The sequence below is a fragment of the Helianthus annuus genome, chromosome 11, assembly GCF_002127325.2.
Source record: "Helianthus annuus cultivar XRQ/B chromosome 11, HanXRQr2.0-SUNRISE, whole genome shotgun sequence".
NCBI lineage: Eukaryota > Viridiplantae > Streptophyta > Magnoliopsida > Asterales > Asteraceae > Helianthus > Helianthus annuus.
The window spans coordinates 88,590,020-88,605,791 of record NC_035443.2 but is presented as its reverse complement, the minus strand read 5'-3'; the positions used below and the strand labels follow the sequence as shown (position 1 = coordinate 88,605,791).

At 34.5% G+C, this 15,772-nt stretch overlaps 1 non-coding gene across 1 annotated transcript; it reads left to right on the top strand.

Annotated features, from left to right (window-relative positions):
* The first annotated feature begins 6,941 nt into the window (after positions 1 to 6,941).
* LOC118484479 lies at positions 6,942 to 7,048 on the top strand. Its single transcript, XR_004873590.1, has one exon. It is a non-coding gene; the product is annotated as a small nucleolar RNA R71 (small nucleolar RNA).
* Positions 7,049 to 15,772: the final 8,724 nt, after the last annotated feature.

The following is a 15,772-nucleotide window of genomic DNA, read 5'->3' as shown; positions in this document are numbered from 1 at the left end:
GAGTGGATTGGATCCAATTGTTGCAAGAAGTCAAGAGATTTACCCTATTGTGTTTGGGAATTCGTTAATTAATGTTGGTGAAATAAATAATGTGATAATGGTAAAATTAGTGGGAATTAATAATAATAATAATATTTCTAAAATGATAATAATAATGAGAATCATATATGATAATAATGATATTATCCTCATTTTTATAATTCAAATAATATTAACATTTATAGTAATAGTGATAATAACTTTAATATTAATGTATGTAATATATGTTAATATTACTAATAACAATAATCATAATGATAATAATAATAATAATAATAATAATAATAATAATAATAATAATTTTGATTAATAATTGAAATAATAATTCTGAAAATAAAAATAATAATAATAATAATAATATTAATTTAGATAAAATAATGATGATTCTGAAAAATAATAAGAGCAATAATTCTGATTATTACTAGTAATAATAATTATAAAACCGATTATAAGAATAATAATGTTAGTTCAGGATATTTATAAAAATAATTTAGAATGTTAAGAATTATTTTTGATCCGATATTAATAATATTATTGAAAATATTGAATTTACCTAATAATCTGATTTTTAACATATAATATTAAAACAATAATAATACTGAATTTCCTTTATTAATAATACAATAATATTAAATTGATAATACCTAAAAATCTGATTAATTTATTAATAATAATTAATTCTGATTAATGATAACAGAATACAAAAAATATGAAATTTTATAAACTAAGGGAGCAGAATCGGAAACGAGTCGATACCGGACTGGTTTGATACCGGCGATTGGCGTGTTCTTCTCCGGCGAGTTCGGTACTCCAACGAATCGTCTTCGAAAAGAGAATATTGGCGAAGTCCGGTGATGTTGCAAGGCTCCGGCGTTACTCCGGCAAAGGCAGCAGTGGTTCAGGCGAAGACGAAGGTGGATGTGTGAGGTGTGCGTGGTGTTCCGGTTTATATAGGGTGGAAACGATCTCGTAAATTCGGAAACGGGATCATGATTGATCTTGTGATTGTCAATCAAGGATAATAGGAAAGGGAAATGATGAAAGTATTGGAAAGATTTCCAGAATCGTTTGATAAAAGGAAGGTTAACAACTGTTTGTTACGTTTGGCGGTTAAAAGAAGAATTTCGAACACTGAAAAACCGCATAAGAGTTACTGGTTTCCTTATATGGTTGGATGTGGCATGCCCGGCCGGATGGTTGTGTGTTCGTTTATTAACTGGTAGGGCGCGAGTTCGATCCGGTTAGGGGCCGGTTCCTAAAAGAGGAACCCTCTTTTTGGCTGAATTTTGTTTAAATGTTTCAGTTTGGTCCCTGGGGTTTCTTAAATGACCAACAGCATTAATTAACTTGGTTAGCTTTAACTTCAACCAATATATATGATTATTAACTTTTCCACTAACTAGGTTAACTTCAAAAAAAAAAAAAATAGTTTATTGTTAACTTGTTTATTTACTAAATCTCATAATTATTTGGAAATTTAATTAATTTAATTTATTAAACTAATAAATAAATAACCATATTGATAATTAGATTAGAAATTAGAAGAAAAACCTTTCGACGTTCATTTAATTCGCGAAAAAGAGAAATTTCGTGTTTCAAGGGTTAGTATTAGGATCCGAATATCAAAACGGGTCGGATTTTAGAAATCCATTTTAACGGATGTTACAGTCTATCAAAACAACATAACACTATTTGTGACAATATTGATTAAGTCAAATTTCATAAATGGCTCAAATGTCATACATTGTTTGATGCGTGTCAGTGTGTATATATTTTATATATATATTTAAGCCCTTTTTACACTTTTAACCAAGTTTTAAATTTATAAAACACGATATTCACTAACACTAAACACACATATGGGCAAGTGCACCCATCGTGGACGTAGTATAGTGTTGGTAAGATACCGAGGTCGTCCAAGGACACAAGAGCTTTTAATACCGGTTTATCCTCAACGTCTAATCAAATCAAAAAGGTTAGAAAAATGTTTTAAACTAAGAAAATAAAAACTAACTAAATGCTGAAAATAAAAATAAAATAAAAACAGATAGACAAGATGAATCACTTGGATCCGACACGTGTATTAGTATAACCTTTGATTATTTTCGCACTTTTGCACTTGTTTAAGAGATTATCTTAGTTATTGTAGTAAGCCCCTCTTTTGAAGGCGACGTTACCCTCAACCCAGTAGTTTGAGTCAGCAAGGATACAATCCTAAAGGGTCGGATTATTGAAAGATAATGAATTAAGTTATTAATGCAAATTATGGTAGGCCCCGCTTTTGGCGGTGACGTTACCCTCGGCTAAGTAGTCTGAGTCAGCAGGGATACAGTCCTAAATAGCCGGGTTATAGTATTAATAGTAGTTAACTTATGAGGGGGTCAAAGAGTTTGGATCCCCGCCATCCAATACCTATGGGCATTGAAGGAGATCCTACTAAATTTGACCCAGGTCCCAAGCAGGACCTCTAAACGCTGAACAAGGGCAAGACCCTTACCAAACCGTTCCCTTAACCCCCGACCAGGTAGCCAACATATCTCCATATAGACCGTGGAGATATGAATGGTGAAAATCTTTTATTTTATATAGACAGTAAAATAATGCCAAGACACCACGGACAAACGATAAGGAAAGATCACCTTCAACATAAGTAACTAGTTATTATAGTCATTAATACAAAACCAAATAAAAAGTGCAAAAGATTAAAAATAAAAAGTATTATACTAAACACTTGTCTTCACCAAGTGATGTAAGAGACTTAGGCAAACATGGCCTTGATTGTCAAGAACTCTTACGATCAATCTTGGATCCCGAGACGACTCACACACTCTACGATGGACAATGGATGATGGTGGTGGATGATGGTGTTATGGTGGTGGTGGGTGGTGGATGAGGTGTGAGAGAGGTGGTGTGCCAAGGGATGAGAGAGAATGAAGCCAAGCTCCTCTATTTATAGGCTGAACAGAAGGTTGGACACGGCCCCGTGTCCGCTGGACACGGCCCCGTGCCCGCCTGACACTCTCTCTCCTCATTAATTGTAATTGCGAATTACAATTAATGCGCCTGCTGTACTTTCACCACGCCCCCGTGCTCGCTGGACACGGCCCCGTGGTGGGCAATGGAAGCTTCTACTGGTTTGTCTTTTCTGCTGTTTCCTGGGCACGCCCCCGTGTTCGCTGGACACGGGGCGTGTTCAGACTCTGTTTCTTCTCCTTTGCCTTGGGAGGTGCTGTTGAGGGTCCGGGCAGTCCACTTTTGTTCCTTTTCTTGTATTTATGGTAGAATTAGCTGTCTTTTTGCTTCTTTTGTGATTTTGAGCTCATTTCATCCTGAAAATACAAAAGGAAGACAAAAACACTCTTTTTCCAACATTAGTACTTAAAAAGGGTTAGTTTTATGCCTTAATTGATGTGATTTATATGTTGCATTTTACACACATCAAATACCCCCACACTTGAACTTTTGCTTGTCCTCAAGCAAAACTCTTTAAATGTGGCTTACACTCCCAAATGGAATGGGTAGAAGAGAAGTTTTTTAGCTTGTCCTAGAGTGTCGGGAATCCAAGGTTTTTATAGGTTTTATTTTTATTTATTTACAATCCTTATTCGTTATGATTTATTTTGAACTTTTCATAAGATGAATTACTTATTTGGGCATAGCATGCCTTATTAAAATTCCATTTATATACAAGTTCACATACCTCACGGGAGATCACTCAACACTCGGCCGAAGGTGTATATTTTAGTGAATCACTCGAGAGCGGCACGGAACTCACGTCTTCCATAGGCTTGCCAAGAAATCAATCCTCCTCCTTTTTAACTTTTTACCTTTGTAAATATCAAGAGGACTTTTTGGGTGAAGGCTTGGGTTTAAAGGTGGGTGGTTGGTTAGTGGTTAGTAAAAAAGGGCGAAAATCGTAACAAGCGTCGGTTTTCGTGAAGTACCTTGTTTTTAGTGACTTTTTATTTTGAAGTATATCTCCAAACAAGCTTTTATAGCTTTTGTTTGTTTTTGACTTCATCAATATTTTTTTATTTTTTTTTATTTATTTTTTATTTTTTTATTTTTTTTTTATTTTTTATTTTTTTTAGTCGTCACATAAAAAGGTGAGTTTACGAAAAAGCGAACTTGTTACTAAAATAAAAATAAATAAAAAGGTTTTTTTGGTGGGTAAAAAGGGTTTTGGGGTAATGAAATGAAAGGTTTAGGCTCAAAGGGGCTATCTAGGGGGATTTTGGGTAGTAAAAAAAAATGAAAAATAATGGTTTTGAAAGAAAAAATGGTTAGTCCTAATGCCTCCATCATTTACTTACGTGGGTTTAAGTTGGTAAGGACCGGGAATGTATCGTCGTGGCAAGTTCTAGTTTTGTAAGGACCGAGCGGCTATTCACACAAGAAACGAAAAATGAGCATTTAATCTAAATATGTGTATTTTTATGCTCAATAAAGGCTCAAAACTCACTTTTGTGGGAATGGGTTTTTAATGTGACCAAGCATATATAATCGAATTTTTAACTAGATTTGTTATACCGTTTCATAATTTTCTTATGTTGGTTCCTTTTTTATCACGACGCTATCGGTTGTAAACTTGTAAAAATATAACCTTTTTAGAACTTGTTATTCCCAACTTAAATTAAGACAAGTAAAAAAAATGAAAAAGTTTTTGAAAAAATTTGGGGTGTTTAGCGGTTCCAATAGAGTTTTGTGTAAGGCTTGTGTTTAGGATTTTGCAAAATTTCAAGGTTTTAGCATCCCCCCCCCACACTTAAATTACACATTGTCCTCAATGTGTCCAAAAATAATGTTTTTGGTTGATTAGAATGTATAAAAGTGGGTTAAAAAGCAAAGATTTATGTTACTGGCATCCTGGACACGGCCCCGTGTTCACCGGGCACGGCCCCGTGGTCAAGTGCCAGTAACAAAAATTTCAGAATTGAAACAGAAGCCTGGACACGGGGGCGTGTCCGCTGAACACGGCCCGTGTCCAGTTACCTGAACTGGGTGATTTTCTGCAGGGGCTCAGCACGGGGCCGTGTTGGTTGGGCACGGCCCGTGTTGAGCCTTCTGTGATGGAGATTTTTGTCGGGTTGCTCTGTTCTTCGTGCATGGTTCCATTTTCCTCGTTCCCTTTTTCATCCATTACCACCATGAGTGTGTTTTATTCTGCAAAAACTAAAAGATTAAACTAAACTAAACTAAGGATAGATCCGCGGAATGCCTCCGTGGTGCGCCACGTTTATAAGGGTCCTTGGCTAGACCCGATTCCTGGTTATATATCTTCTGAGTGGAGTGCCTTGCTTCCCAAGTTACACCGTCGGAGAGCGGCATCCAAGCTTGAATCAATAACCTTCATGTAATTGACCGGGTCGTCGTCCTCTATTTTCTTCCCAACTCCGAACTTCACCTCGTCGTCCCCATATCTCAAAGTCAGTGTCCCGTCATTCATGTCTACCACTGCTTGTGCTGTGGCAAGGAAGGGTCTTCCTAGGATAAGGGGGACCTCGGTGTCTTCCTCCATGTCGAGTATGACAAAGTCAACTGGATAAACAAATCTGCTTACCCTTACCAAGACATTCTCGATGACACCTTGTGGGAACTTGACTGATCGATCAGCGAGTTGTATGCTTATTTTTGTAGGGCTCGTGGTTCCCAAGCCAAGCCTTTTGAACATCGATGAGGGCATGAGGTTAATGCTAGCCCCTAAGTCGGCCAAGGCATTGCGAACTGGTGATTCCCCTATTGAGCATGTTATCGTGAAACTTCCGGGATCGATTTTCTTTTGGGGTAGTTTATTGAGTACGAGGGCAGAGCATTCTTCGCCTAAATTAACTAATTGCAAATTTTCAATTTTCTTTTTATGTGTAAGGAAGTCCCTCATAAATTTAGAGTATTTGGGCATTTGGGTTAGGACTTCGATAAAAGGAATATTGACATGCAATTGTTTTAACAGACTTTCGAATTTTGCGAACTGCTCATTGGTCTTTTGACGAATTAACCTACCGGGGTACGGAACTCGAGGAGCCTTGGTAGGCTCTGGTGATGGGGGAGAGTTCTTTTCCTGCAGATGTGTTGGCGTTGTTTCTTCCGTTGGTGGAGGTACTTCTGCAGGCCCTACGGTGCGGTTTCGTAGTGTGATGAGGTGAACTTGCGCCTTTGGGTTTGTTTCGGTATTGCTAGGTAATGCGCCTTGCGGTCTCTCGGAAAAATTTTGTGCTAGTTGATTTATTTGTTTTTCTATGTTTTGAATGCTAGCTTGTTGATTCCTAAAATTAGATTCTAATTGTAGAAATCTTTCCGAGTTTTTCTTATCAGTGTCAGAGACGAGGCGAGATAGAGTATCTTCGAGCCTTTCTCGTCCACCTTGTTGTTGAGTGAAATTTTGTGACTCATTTCTTGATTGCTGAAAGTTTGTTCGTTGGGTTTGTTGGTTACTACTATTGCAGGTTTCCCTCCAACCAAGGTTTGGGTGATTTCGCCATCCTTGGTTGTAAGTTCCCGTTGGAGGACCCGACGGCCTAGGTCTATTATCAATGTAGTTTACCATTTCTTGTTGATCGTCCGTTTCTTTCATGCAACTCCAATTTTCATGTGACCCACCACACCCTTCACAAGCCATAACCGAGACTGTTTTTGTCATTTCTAATTTTTTTATTTTTGAAGAAAGGGCCTCGATTTGGGCTTGTAAAGAGGTGCTTTCGTCGACCTTATGGGCGCCCGGGGCGATAGACTTATTTCCCCGGGGAGTGTGCCATTGAAAATTGGTTTGAGCAATTTCCTCAATCTGATTATATATTTCGTGTGGGCGTCGATTACCTAAAAGTCCCCCGGAGCTAGAATCAAGTGTCTGCCTAGTGTGTGGCAACAATCCATTGTAGAAAGTGGATACTTGTTGCCATATTGCGAGGCCGTGATGGGGACACTTGCGTAATAGCTCCTTGAACCTTTCCCATGTTTCATATAAGGATTCCCCGTCCTCTTGTGAGTATGTATTAATTTCAGCCATTAATTTAGCAGTTTTAGAAGGAGGGAAATACTTATATAGAAACTTTTGGGCTAGTTCATCCCAGGTGTTTACCGATCCAGCTGGGAGGGTGTTGAGCCAAGCTTTCGCTCGGTCTTTTAGTGAGAATGGAAACATACGGAGGCGGATGGCGTCGTTTGATGCTCCATTGATCCGAAAGGTATCACATATTTCTAAGAAATTAGTTATATGTAGATGAGGATCCTCGTCCGCAAGCCCGTGGAAGGTTGCGGAGTTTTGGAGCATTTGTATCAAATGCGGTCGAAGTTCGAAGTTATTGGCTTCGACATTCGGAGCATTGATAGCGGCGCCTAGATTACCTACGGTGGGCCGTAGATAATCCATAAGGGTACGTTGGTCCGCCATTGGGGGTGGATCACCCGAAACCTTCTCTTGGTTTTTGGCTTTTAACCTTTTTCTGAGAAAGCGTTCGGGTTCTTCTAGAGGTTCCTTTATGTCTTTATTGGAACTGGAGCTCATACACTACGTGAGGATGGCGTCGGATTTTAGAAATCCATTTTAACGGATGTTACAGTCTATCAAAACAACATAACACTATTTGTGACAATATTGATTAAGTCAAATTTCATAAATGGCTCAAATGTCATACATTGTTTGATGCGTGTCAGTGTGTATATATTTTATATATATATTTAAGCCCTTTTTACACTTTTAACCAAGTTTTAAATTTATAAAACACGATATTCACTAACACTAAACACACATATGGGCAAGTGCACCCATCGTGGACGTAGTATAGTGTTGGTAAGATACCGAGGTCGTCCAAGGACACAAGAGCATTTAATACCGGTTTATCCTCAACGTCTAATCAAATCAAAAAGGTTAGAAAAATGTTTTAAACTAAGAAAATAAAAATTAACTAAATGCTGAAAATAAAAATAAAATAAAAACAGATAGACAAGATGAATCACTTGGATCCGACACGTGTATTAGTATAACCTTTGATTATTTTCGCACTTTTGCACTTGTTTAAGAGATTATCTTAGTTATTGTAGTAGGCCCCTCTTTTGAAGGCGACGTTACCCTCAACCCAGTAGTTTGAGTCAGCAAGGATACAATCCTAAAGGGTCGGATTATTGAAAGATAATGAATTAAGTTATTAATGCAAATTATGGTAGGCCCCGCTTTTGGCGGTGACGTTACCCTCGGCTAAGTAGTCTGAGTCAGCAGGGATACAGTCCTAAATAGCCGGGTTATAGTATTAATAGTAGTTAACTTATGAGGGGGTCAAAGAGTTTGGATCCCCGCCATCCAATACCTATGGGCATTGAAGGAGATCCTACTAAATTTGACCCAGGTCCCAAGCAGGACCTCTAAACGCTGAACAAGGGCAAGACCCTTACCAAACCGTTCCCTTAACCCCCGACCAGGTAGCCAACATATCTCCATATAGACCGTGGAGATACGAATGGTGAAAATCTTTTATTTTATATAGACAGTAAAATAATGCCAAGACACCACGGACAAACGATAAGGAAAGATCACCTTCAACATAAGTAACTAGTTATTAAAGTCATTAATACAAAACCAAATAAAAAGTGCAAAAGATTAAAAATAAAAAGTATTATACTAAACACTTGTCTTCACCAAGTGATGTAAGAGACTTAGGCAAACATGGCCTTGATTGTCAAGAACTCTTACGATCAATCTTGGATCCCGAGACGACTCACACACTCTACGATGGACAATGGATGATGGTGGTGGATGATGGTGTTATGGTGGTGGTGGGTGGTGGATGAGGTGTGAGAGAGGTGGTGTGCCAAGGGATGAGAGAGAATGACGCCAAGCTCCTCTATTTATAGGCTGAACAGAAGGCTGGACACGGCCCCGTGTCCGCTGGACACGACCCCATGCCCGCCTGACACTCTCTCTCCTCATTAATTGTAATTGCGAATTACAATTAATGCGCCTGCTGTACTTTCACCACGCCCCCGTGCTCGCTGGACACGGCCCCGTGGTGGGCAATGGAAGCTTCTACTGGTTTGTCTTTTCTGCTGCTTCCTGGGCACGCCCCCGTGTTCGCTGGACACGGGGCGTGTTCAGACTCTGTTTCTTCTCCTTTGCCTTGGGAGGTGCTGTTGAGGGTCCGGGCAGTCCACTTTTGTTCCTTTTCTTGTATTTATGGTAGAATTAGCTGTCTTTTTGCTTCTTTTGTGATTTTGAGCTCATTTCATCCTGAAAATACAAAAGGAAGACAAAAACACTCTTTTTCCAACATTAGTACTTAAAAAGGGTTAGTTTTATTCCTTAATTGATGTGATTTATATGTTGCATTTTACACACATCATTGTTCAACATGATCAAAACATAAATCAAATTTCAAACGTAGTTTATTTTCTAGGTGAGTTTCTAGTCCACCCTAACTTGATTTCTTCATCACTTCGTCTATCAACCTGCAACATGTATTAAAATAACATCAACAAAAAAATGTTGGCGAGTATACAAGTTTGATACGTAGCATAGTAGAATAAAATAGTTTAAGTACTCATATCCAACATGAACAACATAATACAAGTTACTAATATGCGGAAACAGTGTCACTATATGTCAAACCCAAGTTTCCAACGCAAACACCCCAAGACTCACTCAAGGGCGGTGCATACTCCTATAGCATAGGAGTTTAATAAATATAAGAAGTCTAACAAGTCTCACAAGTTTAACAAGTTTAACAAGTCTAACAAGTTTAATAAGTTTAACAAGGTTAATGAGCATATAGACACGAAAAGTTTACCTAGCATACGAGATTAACAAGCATCAAATTGTGTCATGTTTAAAATGGATAGAGTGTGCATATAACAAGTTTCAAGCGTTGCGTGTTTTTGTATAGAACACATGTTGCACCCAAAAGTGTTTAAAAATAAAAATGGGATCGAGTATACTCACCTTAGATTGCGTTGCGTATTTCTTGGTAAAGAATACGAGAGTGGATTGGATCCAATTGTTGCAAGAAGTCAAGAGATTTACCCTATTAGGTTTGGGAATTCGTTAATTAATGTTGGTGAAATAAATAATGTGATAATGGTAAAATTAGTGGGAATTAATAATAATAATAATAATAATAATAATAATATTTCTAAAATGATAATAATAATGAGAATCATATATGATAATAATGATATTATCCTCATTTTTATAATTCAAATAATATTAACATTTATAGTAATAGTGATAATAACTTTAATATTAATGTATGTAATATATGTTAATATTACTAATAACAATAATCATAATGATAATAATAATAATAATAATAATAATAATAATAATAATAATAATAATAATAATAATAATAATTTTGATTAATAATTGAAATAATAATTCTGAAAATAAAAATAATAATAATAATAATATTAATTTAGATAAAATAATGATGATTCTGAAAAATAATAAGAGCAATAATTCTGATTACTACTAGTAATAATAATTATAAAACCGATTATAAGAATAATAATGTTAGTTCAGAATATTTATAAAAATAATTTAGAATGTTAAGAATTATTTTTGATCCGATATTAATAATATTATTAAAAATATTGAATTTACCTAATAATCTGATTTTTAACATATAATATTAAAACAATAATAATACTGAATTTCCTTTATTAATAATACAATAATATTAAATTGATAATACCTAAAAATCTGATTAATTTATTAATAATAATTAATTCTGATTAATGATAACAGAATACAAAAAATATGAAATTTTATAAACAAAGGGAGCAGAATCGGAAACGAGTCGATACCGGACTGGTTTGATACCGGCGACTGGCGTGTTCTTCTCCGGCGAGTTCGGTACTCCAACGAATCGTCTTCGAAAAGAGAATATTGGCGAAGTCCGGTGATGTTGCAAGGCTCCGGCGTTACTCCGGCAAAGGCAGCAGTGGTTCAGGCGAAGACGAAGGTGGATGTGTGAGGTGTGCGTGGTGTTCCGGTTTATATAGGGTGGAAACGATCTCGTAAATTCGGAAACGGGATCATGATTGATCTTGTGATTGTCAATCAAGGATAATAGGAAAGGGAAATGATGAAAGAATTGGAAAGATTTCCGGAATCGTTTGATAAAAGGAAGGTTAACAACTGTTTGTTACGTTTGGCGGTTAAAAGAAGAATTTCGAACACTGAAAAACTGCATAAGAGTTACTAGTTTCCTTATATGGTTGGATGTGGCATGCCCGGCCGGATGGTTGTGTGTTCGTTTGTTAACTGGTAGGTCGCGAGTTCGATCCGGTTAGGGGCCGGTTCCTAAAAGAGGAACCCTCTTTTTGGCTGAATTTTGTTTAAATGTTTCAGTTTGGTCCCTGGGGTTTCTTAAATGACCAACAGCATTAATTCACTTGGTTAGCTTTAACTTCAACCAATATATATGATTATTAACTTTTCCACTAACTAGGTTAACTTAAAAAAAAATAGTTTGTTAACTTAACATTGTTAACTTGTTTATTTACTAAATCTCATAATTATTTGGAAATTTAATTAATTTAATTTATTAAACTAATAAATAAATAACCATATTGATAATTAGATTAAAAATTAGAAGAAAAACCTTTCGACGTTCATTTAATTCGCGAAAAAGAGAAATTTCGTGTTTCAAGGGTTAGTATTAGGATCCGAATATCAAAACAGGTCGGATTTTAGAAATCCATTTTAACGGATGTTACAGTCTATCAAAACAACATAACACTATTTGTGACAATATTGATTAAGTCAAATTTCATAAATGGCTCAAATGTCATACATTGTTCAACATGATCAAAAAATAAATCAAATTTCAAACATAGTTTATTTTCTAGGTGAGTTTCTAGTCCACCCTAACTTGATTTCTTCATCACTTCGTCTATCAACCTGCAACATGTATTAAAATAACATCAACAAAAAAATGTTGGCGAGTATACAAGTTTGATACGTAGCATAGTAGAATAAAATAGTTTAAGTACTCATATCCAACATGAACAACATAATACAAGTTACTAATATGCTGAAACAGTGTCACTATACGTCAAACCCAAGTTTCCAACGCAAACACCCCAAGACTCACTCAAGGGCGGTGCATACTCCTATAGCATAGGAGTTTAATAAGTATAAGAAGTCTAACAAGTCTCACAAGTTTAACAAGTTTAACAAGTTTAACAAGTCTAACAAGTTTAATAAGTTTAACAAGGTTAATAAGCATATAGACACGAAAAGTTTACCTAGCATACGAGATTAACAAGCATCAAATTGTGTCATGTTTAAAATGGATAGAGTGTGCATATAACAAGTTTCAAGCGTTGCGTGTTTTTGTATAGAACACATGTTGCACCCAAAAGTGTTTAAAAATAAAAATGGGATCGAGTATACTCACCTTAGATTGCGTTGCATATTTCTTGGTAAAGAATACGAGAGTGGATTGGATCCAATTGTTGCAAGAAGTCAAGAGATTTACCCTATTGTGTTTGGGAATTCGTTAATTAATGTTGGTGAAATAAATAATGTGATAATGGTAAAATTAGTGGGAATTAATAATAATAATAATAATATTTCTAAAATGATAATAATAATGAGAATCATATATGATAATAATGATATTATCCTCATTTTTATAATTCAAATAATATTAACATTTATAGTAATAGTGATAATAACTTTAATATTAATGTATGTAATATATGTTAATATTACTAATAACAATAATCATAATGATAATAATAATAATAATAATAATAATTTTGATTAATAATTGAAATAATAATTCTGAAAATAATAATAATAATAATATTAATTTAGATAAAATAATGATGATTCTGAAAAATAATAAGAGCAATAATTCTGATTATTACTAGTAATAATAATTATAAAACCGATTATAAGAATAATAATGTTAGTTCAGAATATTTATAAAAATAATTTAGAATGTTAAGAATTATTTTTGATCCGATATTAATAATATTATTGAAAATATTGAATTTACCTAATAATCTGATTTTTAACATATAATATTAAAACAATAATAATACTGAATTTCCTTTATTAATAATACAATAATATTAAATTGATAATACCTAAAAATCTGATTAATTTATTAATAATAATTAATTCTGATTAATGATAACGGAATACAAAAAATATGAAATTTTATAAACTAAGGGAGCAGAATCGGAAACGAGTCGATACCGGACTGGTTTGATACCGGCGACTGGCGTGTTCTTCTCCGGCGAGTTCGGTACTCCAACGAATCGTCTTCGAAAAGAGAATATTGGCGAAGTCCGGTGATGTTGCAAGGCTCCGGCGTTACTCCGGCAAAGGCATCAGTGGTTCAGGCGAAGACGAAGGTGGATGTGTGAGGTGTGCGTGGTGTTCCGGTTTATATAGGGTGGAAACGATCTCGTAAATTCGGAAACGGGATCATGATTGATCTTGTGATTGTCAATCAAGGATAATAGGAAAGGGAAATGATGAAAGTATTGGAAAGATTTCCGGAATCGTTTGATAAAAGGAAGGTTAACAACTGTTTGTTACGTTTGGCGGTTAAAAGAAGAATTTCGAACACTGAAAAACCGCATAAGAGTTACTGGTTTCCTTATATAGTTGGATGTGGCATGCCCGGCCGGATGGTTGTGTGTTCGTTTGTTAACTGGTAGGTCGCGAGTTCGATCCGGTTAGGGGCCGGTTCCTAAAAGAGGAACCCTCTTTTTGGCTGAATTTTGTTTAAATGTTTCAGTTTGGTCCCTGGGGTTTCTTAAATGACCAACAGCATTAATTAACTTGGTTAGCTTTAACTTCAACCAAATATATGATTATTAACTTTTCCACTAACTAGGTTAACTTCAAAAAAAAAAAAAAAATAGTTTATTGTTAACTTGTTTATTTACTAAATCTCATAATTATTTGGAAATTTAATTAATTTAATTTATTAAACTAATAAATAAATAACCATATTGATAATTAGATTAGAAATTAGAAGAAAAACCTTTCAACGTTCATTTAATTCGCGAAAAAGAGAAATTTCGTGTTTCAAGAGTTAGTATTAGGATCCGAATATCAAAACGGGTCGGATTTTAGAAATCCATTTTAACGGATGTTACAGTCTATCAAAACAACATAACACTATTTGTGACAATATTGATTAAGTCAAATTTCATAAATGGCTCAAATGTCATACATTGTTCAACATGATCAAAACATAAATCAAATTTCAAACATAGTTTATTTTCTAGGTGAGTTTCTAGTCCACCCTAACTTGATTTCTTCATCACTTCGTCTATCAACCTGCAACATGTATTAAAATAACATCAACAAAAAAATGTTGGCGAGTATACAAGTTTGATACGTAGCATAGTAGAATAAAATAGTTTAAGTACTCATATCGAACATGAACAACATAATACAAGTTATTAATATGCTGAAACAGTGTCACTATACGTCAAACCCAAGTTTCCAACGCAAACACCCCAAGACTCACTCAAGGGCGGTGCATACTCCTATAGCATAGGAGTTTAATAAGTATAAGAAGTCTAACAAGTCTCACAAGTTTAACAAGTTTAACAAGTTTAACAAGTCTAACAAGTTTAATAAGTTTAACAAGGTTAATGAGCATATAGACACGAAAAGTTTACCTAGCATACGAGATTAACAAGCATCAAATTGTGTCATGTTTAAAATGGATAGAGTGTGCATATAACAAGTTTCAAGCGTTGCGTGTTTTTGTATAGAACACATGTTGCACCCAAAAGTTTTTAAAAATAAAAATGGGATCGAGTATACTCACCTTAGATTGCGTTGCATATTTCTTGGTAAAGAATACGAGAGTGGATTGGATCCAATTGTTGCAAGAAGTCAAGAGATTTACCCTATTGTGTTTGGGAATTCGTTAATTAATGTTGGTGAAATAAATAATGTGATAATGGTAAAATTAGTGGGAATTAATAATAATAATAATATTTCCAAAATGATAATAATAATGAGAATCATATATGATAATAATGATATTATCCTCATTTTTATAATTCAAATAATATTAACATTTATAGTAATAGTGATAATAACTTTAATATTAATGTATGTAATATATGTTAATATTACTAATAACAATAATCATAATGATAATAATAATAATAATAATAATAATAATTTTGATTAATAATTGAAATAATAATTCTGAAAATAAAAATAATAATAATAATATTAATTTAGATAAAATAATGATGATTCTGAAAAATAAACAGAGCAATAATTTTGATTATTACTAGTAATAATAATTATAAAACCGATTATAAGAATAATAATGTTAGTTCAGAATATTTATAAAAATAATTTAGAATGTTAAGAATTATTTTTGATCCGATATTAATAATATTATTGAAAATATTGAATTTACCTAATAATAATGTTTACTGATTTTTAACATATAATATTAAAACAATAATAATACTGAATTTGCTTTATTAATAATACAATAATATTAAATTGATAATACCTAAAAATCTGATTAATTTATTAATAATAGTTAATTCTGATTAATGATAACAGAATACAAAAAATATGAAATTTTATAAACTAAGGAGCAGAATCGGAAACGAGTCGATACCGGACTGGTTTGATACCGGCGACTGGCGTGTTCTTCTCCGGCGAGTTCGGTACTCCAACGAATTGTCTTCGAAAAGAGAATATTGGCGAAGTCCGGTGATGTTGCAAGGATCCGGCGTTACTCCG